Source organism: Callithrix jacchus, chromosome 4 (assembly GCF_049354715.1).
Source record: "Callithrix jacchus isolate 240 chromosome 4, calJac240_pri, whole genome shotgun sequence".
Classification (NCBI taxonomy): domain Eukaryota; kingdom Metazoa; phylum Chordata; class Mammalia; order Primates; family Cebidae; genus Callithrix; species Callithrix jacchus.
The window spans coordinates 66,049,677-66,060,363 of NC_133505.1; positions in this window are offsets into that span (position 1 = coordinate 66,049,677).

Below are 10,687 nucleotides of genomic sequence, written 5' to 3' on the forward strand. Positions count from 1 at the left end.
AGTGTTGGCTGGGGTAACTGACCCAGACTATCAAGATGCAATCAGACTACTACTCCATAATGAAGGTAAGGAAGGGTACGCATGGAATATGGGAGAGCCATTAGGGTGTCTCTTAGTATGATCATGCCCTGTGATTAAGATCAATGGGAAACTACAATGTCCAACCCAGACACGACTACAAATGGTCCAGACTCCTCAGACATCAAAGTTTGGTCCACTCCACCAGGAAAAAATCCACAGCCTGCTGAGGTGCATTCTAAAGGCAAAGGGAATACAGAATGGATAGAAGAAGGTAGTCATCAATACCAGCTATGACCACATGACCAGCTGCAGAAACAAAGACTGGAACGGTCATGAGTATTTCCTCCTTCTGTTGTCAGAAACATGTTTGTGCATCTTTACACTTGTACTAAGAAAATATCTTCATTTTATTTCCTTTTCCTTTATCATGTGACATATGATTAATTGACTTCATATCAGTATTTAAGTATTGTTACTTTAGGAAATAGTATTTGGGTTGGATGTTGGTGCGTTTCCAGTTGTATGAAGAATAGTTGTATTATTTTAGGTGTAATTATAACCTCATTATTGTCTTTATTTGAAGATTATATATGATCTCAGGAGATGTGTATGGGTTCAACTTGACAAGGAGTAGACTTGTGACGGTTAATACTCAGTGTCAACTTGGTTGGATTGAAGGATACAAAGTATTGATCCTGGGTGTGTCTGCATAGGTGTTGCCAAAGGAGATTAACACTTGAGTCAGTGGGCCGGAAAAGGCAGGTCCACTCTTAATCTGGTAGACACAATCTAATCAGCTGCCAGTGAATATAAAGCAGGTAAAAATATGTGAAAAGGTGAGACTGGCCTAGCCTCCCAGCCTACATCTTTCTACCATGCTTCCTGCCCTTGCACATCGGGCTCCACGCTCTTCAGTTTTGGGACTTGAACTGGCTCTCCTTGCTCCTCAAGCTTGCAGACAGCCTAATGTGGGAATTTGTGATTTATTAAGATTTTATATATATATATATGAGTTTATAATATATACATATATGTGTGTGTGTGTGTATATATAAATATGCATATGTACCTATTAGTTCTGTTCCTCTAGGGAACCCTGACTAATACACAGTATTATCACCTTCTAGATAAATTCAGAACTTCTTCTCATTGCCTTCACAGCCACCACTGTAGCTCAAGCCACCATCATCTCAACCTGGATGATGGCAAAAGCCTCCCTGCTGGTCTCCCTGCTCCTGTCCCTTACAATCTGTTGCAAATGGAGCAGCCAGAGTGATCCTGTGAAAACTTAAGTCTGATCATGTCCATTCCTCTGCTTAGCATCCTGACTTGCTCAGGATAAAATTGGAGGTTTCTCCAGTGATCTACAGGGTCTAGGTACCCATGACGTCTCCGGCCTCACCTCCTTACTGTTTATTCTGATGTAGTTACATAGGCTTCTTTATTATTCTTGGAACATGGTACTCAAACTCCTCCTTTGCACTTGCTCTTCCCTTTGTCTGGAACTGGCTTTCCCCAAGTAATCCACACTGCCTTCCTCCCTCACTTAATGAAGGTCTCTGCTCAAATTTGCTTCATCATAAAAGCCTTTGTTGAACACCCTGTAAGTCAGCATCCCTGCCCCACCATCACTGACTGTGTAGAATAATATCCTTATCTTTTATTCTAGCATCTGTCACTTTTGGGGTCTCAGAACAGAGATTTTGCTTTGCTCACTACTGTAAGCCCAGTACCTAGTGTAGTGCTTTGTACCTAGGAGATCTTTTATTTTTGAGATGAAGTCTTGCTCTGTCACCCAGGCTGGAGTGCAGTGTTGTGATCTCAGCTCACTGCAACCTCTGCCTCTTGGGTTCAAGCAATTCTTTGTTTTAACCTCCCAAGTAGCTGGGATTACAGATGCCTACCACCGTGTCTGGCTAATTTTTGTATTTTTAGTAGAGATGGGGTTTCACCATCTTGGCCTGGCTGGTGTTGAACTCCTAACCTCATGATCTACCCACCTCAACCTCCCAAAGTGCTGGGCATGAGCCACCACACCCAGCCAGTGCATAGGTGATTCTTAATACATATTTTCTAGATGAATGAATGGGCATTTAACTACGTGCCAGGCTCTGTGTTACATTATTACATACATTTTCTCATTAAACCCTCAGAACAAAAAAAGTGGCCTGTGTTGTTACCTACTTTTAATGCTGAGAAATAATTTTTCCAAAGTCACACAGACTGTAAGTGCATCAAGATGTGTGGCTGTGAATCATTAAGTTTTGTCACCATCTCTCCTGCTTCTTATGAGAAGCTTATAAGGAACTTATGAAAAGATTACTAATGTTATGGGGCAGAAAAAAGTTTCCTGACCTTTAGTTGTCCTTTCACAGTGAAGAAGGCAAAGGGAGGCACCTAAATTGGCCACGGGGTTGAAGCTTAAAGAAGGGATTTCTTTAGAGAGATTTGGTACCTGCCATAGTAGGGATAAAGAGATTTCTCAAGATTAATGTGGGAGTTTAATAAAAGGAGTGTTTGCAAAAATGTGGGAAGAATGGAGAGAAACCACAAGGCATGCTTCTGTACCCTGGAACTTGTATCTGCTGAGTACTGTTACCATTCCTAGGACTGGAAGAGTCACTGGGGTGGAGAGTGGAGCTGGACAGGTGAGGGCAGGGTATCCAGCAGAGCAGAGCAAGGAGGGACCTTGGGTTTCCCAAGTTCCCAAATGGATTCGGCTTGCCATACCACACAAGACCTGTAGTGGACACTCTTGCTGCACGTACTTCGGACTTTCCTAAGGTGTTTTTCTGGCCTCAGGAGGAAGCTTGGGCATTTGCACAGAAGGTTGAAAGTGCCACTTAAGGCCAGGCATCGTGGCTCATGCTTATAATTCCAGCACTTTGGAAGGCTGAGGCGGGGAGATCACCTGAGGTCAGGAGTTTGAGACCAGCTTGACCAACATGGAGAAACCCTGTCTTTACTAAAAATACAAATTAGCTGGGGGTGGTGGCACATGCCGGTAATCCCAGCTACTCGGGAGGCTAAGGCAGGAGGATCACTTGAACCTGGGAGGCGGAGCTTGCAGAGAACTGAGATTGTGCCACTGCATTCCAGCCTGGGCGACAAGAGCAAAACTCCATCTCAAAAAAAAAAAGTAAGTGTTACATGAATGAACACTCCAGGAGGCATCCTCACAAATGACAAACTAACATTGGTAGACAGCTATCCAAGCTTCCTCGCTTTTTGAGTAGGACGGCACTGTAGCTGGTTCTCTGCCATCTCCCAGAGGCTCCTGGCGGGATTGAGTTCCAATTGCTTCCAGCAATAATTTGCTTAACAACACACCTTCTAGTGGCTTCTTTCCCTTTCCTGTTTCACTCCCTCCCTTTCTCGATAGGTGTTTCTTGGGATCACTCCCCAAAACAAATGACTCTCAAATTAAGATTTGAGGGTCTTAGGGCCTGGTCTGCTGGCTCATGCTTGTAATCCCAGCACTTTGGGAGGCTGAAGTGGGCGGATCAGTTGAGGTTGGGAGTTTGAGACCAGCCTGGCCAACATGGCAAAACCCCATCTCCACTAAAGGTATACAAATTAGCCAGTGTGATGGCATGCACCTATAATCCTAGCTACTCAGGAGACTAAGGAAGGAGAAGCGCTTAAACCTGGGAGGCGGAGGTTGCAGTGAGGTTAGATCATGCCGCTGTACTCCAGCCTGGGAGACAGAGTAAGACTCTGTCTCAAAACAAACAAACAAACAAAAAAACAAAACCTTAGTCTTAGGATCTACTTTTGGGGAACCCAAACTAACAGAGACCTTGACAAAAATCTATGACAAACTAGAGTTTAGGAATAGTCAATATTCAAACAGATTTACAAGTTAGGCCACTGGTGTAATTTTGGAGGCTACAGGGCAAATTTTCCTATTGACCTGCAAAAAGCAGTGGGAACCATAGGCTTTATCTGCTTGGATTCTCTGAGTGATACTGGGAGACAGAGGAAGAAGGGGAAGAAGTAGTTATTAATCCCGGGTTTACCAAATACCATGTCAGGCTGGGCAACTTGCAGATGGTCTTGGCTGTTGTCTGGGAGGAGTGACTGAACAGTGTTCTCCCAGGCTGTCCGTGTTCTCATTCAGCCGAGTGAGGCTAGCACATAAGAAGTGAAAAGCTTCAACTGTGTTTGGGTGGAATTCATTCATTCATCCATTCAGTGAATACAGACTAACCATGATAAAATGCCAAGTAAGATGTGAATTACTTGTGTAGTTCTGTAGAACACTGTGAGATCCTGCAGCAAGGGGTGCTGGGAGGGGCTGGATGTCGTAGAAATCTAAATGACATTATTCTTGGTATTTCAAAGCTATTCCCTCAGGGTTATAGCAGTCTCTCACCACTGGGCTATTGAATTATTGTTATGAGTAAGAAGTAGAATCTAGTTGGAAGAAACTGGAAATCTTAAGTTTTTATTGTTGCCCCAGACCTGTGCTTTCTGTACACCTGTGTGATTCTCTAAGATTAATTAGCTCGTTTGTTTCATGTAAAAACAATAGCAGACTGGGAATGATTTCTACCACATCTCTAACAAAACAGGATATCAGCACGCAGATGTCCAGAATGCAGACAAGCCCAGCAGTACAGGGAAGAGGATGATGATGGCAAATTCCTTTCTGGGAGATTCCATTATGGATGTGCTTTATAACAGAAACAGTGGCATATGATGAATTTCAGTAATAAATCGGGCTGTTTTAAGACTGCCACTGTTGGCCTGGAGAGTCAGATTATTCTCATTGGGACTCCCGGAACGTCCTTCTGTATCTCTGTATCTACTGCTGCTCAAATTAGAAGGAAGTAGTACAATGGGTGTATAAATATAGCCTCCACCCGCAAATGGTTCTCTGCTCTGCAGGAGCCTCTTCTCTGCTTTCCCTACTGCCAGCTTTTCCTCAGGTTCTTCCATCCTCTGTGCTATTGCCAGAACATTTTTCTCCTGGGAACAAAATCTGAGTCTGTCTCTCCTGCTTGAAAACTTCTCAATTCCCAGATGTTGCCCAAAAGACTCATTCCAAATTCCTTTGACAGGAATATAAGGCCCGTTACAATTTGGCCTCATGCTAACTCATTCCTTTTATTCCTGGCTACTGTAAACCTATGGTCTAAATTCCAGCTTCAGTAAATTTTTCGGCATTTCTTTCAACATCAGGGCCCTTTGGTTTGCCTTTACTCAAACTGTTCCCTTCAGCTGAAAACGCTGTCTGCCTGTGGCCACCTTGCAGACACTCATCCTTCTGCATCCTGCTCAAAGGCTGTGCTTCCTTCCTTAGAACCTCTCTCTCTCTGGTTTCCCCAGCTCTGTGTACATCTCCTCTCTATTACCCACAGAGTTAAAGTTACCTCTGCTCTTGTGAGGGTAAGGACTATGCTTTTCACCTTTTTTTTTTTTAAATACACGTTCTTGCTCTACCACCCAGGCACGATTACTGCCCACCGTAGCCTCAACCTCTTGGTTGCAAGCAATCCTCCCACCTCAACCTCCTCAGTAGAGGGGACTATCGGAACATGCCACCACGCTTAGCCAATTTTTGTATTTTTTATGGGCTTTTATCATGTTACCCAGGCTGGATTCAAACTCCTGGACTCAAGCAATCCTCCTGCCTGGGCCAGCCAACGTGCTAGGATTACAGGTGTGAGCCACAGTGCTCAGCACTTCTCACCTTCTTCTTACCCCCACCTCTTTAATCCTAGAGCCTGGCATTTGTACTTCCAAATGAGTGGACTACATCTCAGGTTTGGAGTTTATAGGCATACTGTAAAGCGGCATTCTACACCCTTATGGGAGATGGAGCTGCTAAAACTGAGCTTGAGCATATCTTTGTCTCAGGTGATGGGATTAGAGGAGATACAGGGCTCTTGAGACAGGATCCCAGTGGACTCAAGTCTTGTCTCACTGAATCTCATGCAAGGCAGGCTTTGTTAAGGCAAGGCTCTTATCAGGAAATGCTCAATCTGTGTCACCACAGGGTGCTAGAGGTGGAAGGGCCTTATAGGGTCACCAGTCTAATCTTAGTTTACTAGAAAAAGAAGCTGAAGCTAAAAAAGTCTGGGCGATGCCCAAGGAAACAAAACAAGCTATTCTCATAACAGGAATTTGCACCTGAGTCCCCCACACCCCAGTGACAGGCCGTTGCTCTTTTTGTCCAGCTCTACCTCTGCTGTGATACTTTCTCAGCCACTCAGGAGGCACAGCGGGGCAGGCAGGGACCAACAAGCCAAGACTCTTATTCCAAATGGGAACAAGTGGATATGGAAAATGGACACTTCTTCCTCTTCTCCTTTTGGTCAGCTGCTCTGACCGTACTTACACCACAGCACGTCTTTGTCGTTCGTCCCTACTCTTCTATCTACCCTTGGGTTCTTACGTATGCTTTCTCTGGTCTGGTTTTGGCTTTTCTTGATCTCACTACTCCTTGCTCCCTTAGCATTTAGGTATCTCAGGAACGAGGACTTAACGTGTGTGTGTGCCCGTGTGTATATGTGTATTTCCTAATGCTTACTCAGGAAAGGTCATTACATTAAAGGTTTAAAGAGGCAAGGTGCAAAGGAAATCCAATAATCTATAATAAACATCCTGTATAACTTCACATTGGATATTCATGTATGAATTTGCATAATGTGTAGAAATTTTAAACAGGGGTATTTATGCCAACAAATGGGTAGACGGGGTATGAAATAAGACTGGGAGTGGGGGAGATGTTGAACTAGAAAATATCTAACAATGTTTTAAGGAAAAAATGTTGTGATTCTTTTAAGTGATAAAATGCAGTAGGAAAAAAACTAAAAGATTTTACTAGAGCTGTTTGATGGTTTTTCTCTTGGTTAAAATGGAAACAGCAAAACCTGGTCTCAAAAAAAAAAAAAAGAAAAAAGAAAAAGAAAAAGGAAATAACAACTAAGCCAAACACATTTTGCTTTTTTGTGGGAGTGGGATGGTACATGGGCTTGGATGTTTATCAGTTCATTTATGCATGACAGTGACAGGTTCTCTCTCCTTTCTTATAAACACTCCCTACGCTCATTTATTAGCATAACATAAAGGACCTCTGCTGAGAAGCTTGCCCTCTGGTTTCTAACACAGAGAGATCCTCACAGCACTCTTCCACACAGAGGGAACATTTAACATCCAGTGAGATCCTCAGCTGTCTTCCTTGGTCCTCTTCAGGGCCCAGCATTAAGGGCAATGGAACGTATTTCCAGAGTGTGCATTCCATTGTCCAAAATTAGTGTCACAAGTGAGTTTGTGTTAGTGACAAGATAAAATGTTATAGGATTTATCATAACTCATTATAATTACATATAGCTAATATGTTCAAACTGGCTAAGATATGTTTAAAAAGTTCAAAAGGAAAACAGAAAAAATCCAACTTTAAGAACCTAAAATTGTCCCATAATTTACACAAGATTACACAATCGATAAATGCTTAATAGAAATTAGAAATGCCCTTTGAATATTAAAATATTCTTTAAATGTTTGCTTGTAGCCTTATAAGAGAACATATATAAGAAAGATTTAAAAATATCTCAAAATTTCAAAGATAGACAAAAATATAAACGGAGCTTGAGAATAGTTGTAAAGACATTAAAAACAGCAGGAAGAGTTCAACGATCTGATTAACTGATTTGAGCATCAGGTGAATGGGTTTTAGGAAGAAAGGTAAGACTGAAAAACCTTCTCAAGTGTACAGACTCAAGCTACAAATGTAATGCTGCTTACATTTGACATTTGTTTTCCTTTCTCTTCTTTTTTCTTTTTTTGAGACAGAGTCTTGCTCAGTTGGCTAGAGCAGTGGCGTGATCTCAGCTCACTATAGCCTCTGCCTCCCAGGTTCAAGCAATTCTAGTGCTTCAGCCTCCCCAGTAGCTGGGATGACAGGTGCGTGCCACCATGCCTGGCTAATTTTTGTATTTTTAGTAGAGATGCAGTTTTCACCATGTTGGCCAGCTTGTCTTGAACTCTTGACCTCAGGTGATCTGTCTCATTAGAGGCGTCAGTCATGGCGCCCAGGATTATTTGACATTTCTTTTGATGATGCTTTCACTTGTCTTTCATCTGTTGCGTTTTTATTTCTTGATAGGCAATATCATACCTTCAATAACCTCTATGCCTCTATCAACTCGTACCTAGCTGCATGCTACACAGATAGATATCTTTACCATTGCATTGAGAAATGTTGTAGGTATGAATTTGAAATTTTACTCACAAATTATAGGATGGTTTATTCTCCTCCTCATCCATTTCTTTATCCCCTCAAAGCTCAGAATATAAGATGCCTTTCTGTTCAAGATTCAAGGAGATGAGCAAGTGGAGTGAGAGAGGTGGGAAGCATCCATCTGGCAGAGGTAACGGCATATAAGATGGTCTGGAGATGAGAAGCAGTATGTATGAGAAGTTCAAGAAAGTAAAAGAAGGTTAGCCTGTTTGGGTTGAGAGATCAGGTGAGAGTCTTGATCCTGAGGGTGATGAGGAGCCAGTGAAGTGTTTTAATCAGGAAAGTGATGTGATGAGTTTTGTGTTCTAGAAAGATCACTCTGGCTGCAGTGGGGGATCAGATGCAGAGAAAGGAAGGTCATTTCAAAATCTGAAGCAGGGATACCAGTAATCCAGACAAGAAATGATGGGGGTTTAAACTTGGGAAGTGGCCATGTGGATGATTTAAGACACACTTAGGAGGTAGCCCTGACCGAACATCATGATGATTTATAAGGATAGACAGGATGATACTCAGAGTTTTGGCTCATTTAACCAGGTGATGCATGTAGCATTTCCTGAGATGGCGAATGCAAGAGTTAAAGTGTGGGAACAAATGATAAATTCAGTTTTTAGTACATTAAAATTAAGGTACCTGTGGGATATCAAATAGAGAAGTTCAATTAATGATAGATTATGTGGATCTGAAGCTCAGGAGAGCAGTCTGACTGGAGGGATGGATATGGAAGCAATTTTTCTGTACCTGATGATTAAGCTATGGAACTGCCTAGGAAGAGAGTACAGAATCACGCAGGATTCAGAACAGGACCTCAAAGACCAACAAGATATCTAGATTAGGTACCAGGAGAGGGGCCCAGGAAGGAGGCTAGAAATACCTGGAGGAAATGTAGATGGAAAGGCAGGAGTATGGGGCCATAGGAACTAAGAGAATCCAGAGTTTCAAGATGGAAAAATTGGTCAACATTCTATCACACACTGTTAAAAAAGACACAAACAGAACAGGACTAAAATGTGGCCTTTGGATTTAATGAGAAAGTGAATTGTTTATGATGGATGACGTTGTTTCATAAGTGAAACCCAGAGAAAGCGAATGAAAAAAAATGCCATGTCAAGATTTTTGGCTGAAGGTGCAGAGAGATGCCGGACAATATCTGGGGAGTTTAACGTAGGGAGTTCAAACCAAAGAGAAAGTATTTCTTTAAATGATTTTTGATTTTTGCACAACAAGTAGGCCACATGGTGAATAAGACAGACATATTCACTACTCTTGAGGAAAAAACAAATAGAAAGGAGTTCATAATACATAAAGAAACGGAGAATAATTAATAGCATGTGGTACTGGCAAATAAAGAAATGAATGAAAATCAGAGCAGTGGTTGTAGTAGGCAAAAAACGTCCCCCTAAAAATGCTCACATTATAATACTGGACCCTATGAATGTGTTAGGTTATGTTTTAGCCAAAGGGAATTAAAGTTGCAGAAAGAATTAAGGTCGCTAATCACCTGACTTTGAAAAGAGGAGACTGTCCTGGATTATGCAGATGGGCTAATGTAAACACAAAGATCCTTCTAAGTGGAAGAGGGAGGCACATGAGACAAAACTACGGAGATGGCAATATGAAAAGGACTTGGACTCATGTTGCTGGCTGTAAAGATGAAGAAATGGGGTCATAAGTTAAGAAATGTGAGTAGCTCTGAAGCTGGAAAGTCAAGAACACAGATTCCGTCCTGATCCCCAATGAAGAGATTCAGACTTGCCAACACCTTGCTTTAAACCTAGTGAGATCCATGACAATTTTCTCACCTACAGAATTGTAAGATAGTAAATGTATTGTTTTAAGTCACTATGTTTGTGGCAACTTGTTACAGTAACAAAAGGAAATAAATATAGTAGTCTTCAAATATTTTTGCTAAGATAATGCAAAAAACCATTTTTTTTTTTTTTTTTTTTGAGATAGTGTCTTACTCTGTCACCCAGGCTGGAATGCAGTGGTACAATTTTGGCTTGCTGCAACCTTCGCATCCTGTTTCAGTAACCCTCCTATCTCAGCCTCTTGAGTAGCTGCAATTACAGGTGTGCACCACCATGCCTGATTAATTTTTTTTGGTAGAGATGAGGATCTACCAGGTTGCCCAGGCTTCAAAGAAATTTTGAACAAACACATGCCTCTCCAAGTTTTCATGCAATGATCTAAAAATTTTTCAACATAAGTTTTAGTAGTTAAAAAGGATATTAGTTTGGTGCACATATGCATTGTGTTTAAAACCTAAACTTAAAAGAAAAAAGAATAAGAAGGAATAAAAAAGGCATATGAGATTCATGTACCACCATCAAAGGAACAAATATTTGAGCTACAGGATTAGAGAAGGAGAAGAGAGAAACAAAGCGTCAGAAAACTTATTTAAGGAAACAATAGCAG